The 1,069-nt window shown below is 33.1% G+C and overlaps 1 non-coding gene across 1 annotated transcript; it reads left to right on the forward strand.

The window, feature by feature from the left end:
* Nucleotides 1-614: 614 nt before the first annotated feature.
* On the forward strand, nt 615-721 carry LOC112630936. The gene has a single exon (XR_003121041.1). It is a non-coding gene; the product is annotated as a U6 spliceosomal RNA (small nuclear RNA).
* Nucleotides 722-1,069: the final 348 nt, after the last annotated feature.

The raw sequence follows: 1,069 nt of genomic DNA on the forward strand, positions 1-1,069 counted from the left end.
AAGAAAATGACATGTGCATAGAACAACATGGAAAGGAAATAAACGTCCTTGAGCAGAGACAGATGAGAAAGATTATTTTTTTTGGTATGTTAAAGAAGGGAGAGAAAATTCAGCAGGTTTATGCTCTTGGGACCTTAATAAACTGACTAAAAATAGAATAATTATCCTAATAATTCTTATATGATAGTTTTCTCTTTGAAGGATACTCCTTAGCCACTTCTTTCATAAAAAGAAATCACTTCTTTTTATATAAGCACTAATCGTGTTATATATTTGTTAACCTCTGTTTCCCCCCTTCATTTCCTCTCTCCCTCTCTCTCTCTCTCTATATATATATATGTGTGTGTATATATATATACTTCTCACATAAAACACATGTAAACTAAGTATGGATGAAATTAAGAAATAAACGTCTGATTACATATTGTTATAAGTGACTTCATCCTCCTTTATTTCTGCCTTGTATTGTTTCTCTCTGTTAAAGCCCCGATTCAAAATTTGCCAAAAATTCTGCAGTTTAAATGTCATGGGCTATGAATAAAAGGAATGGATGAGATAAAAATGTTTGGAAAGGTGGGGGAAAAGTTTGCACATTTTAATAAAAATTCAAATTTGTGCTCGCTTTGGCAGCGCATTTACTAAAATTGGAACGACACTGAGAAGATTAGCATGGCCCCTGCACAAGAATGACACACAAATTTGTGAAGCGTTACATATTTTTCCAATTTGTAATAAAGATACTTTTTAAAATTTAAAAAAAACCCTCGAATTTGTTAGAATGTTTGGGGAATTGGGACTCTGGAGAATTGGATTTTCTGTCTATGAACTCCCTTATTTCAGTTCTCATCAGAATGATTGCAAATACCTAAGTCCCTAGTCTTCCTTCATCAACTAACATGATTGCATCTTTGCTTAATGAGTGAGTTCTCTGAGATCTTGGGCTCATCAGTGTTCACTATGTGGAATTCGATGTTGATATAAATGTTTTAGGAGGCAGAGTTTATTTACTTCTGAGTTTAGAATGCAAATACCAATGAACTTTTATGGTTTGGGTAGAATCTCAATATAC

This window comes from Theropithecus gelada, chromosome 8 (genome assembly GCF_003255815.1).
Source record: "Theropithecus gelada isolate Dixy chromosome 8, Tgel_1.0, whole genome shotgun sequence".
NCBI lineage: Eukaryota > Metazoa > Chordata > Mammalia > Primates > Cercopithecidae > Theropithecus > Theropithecus gelada.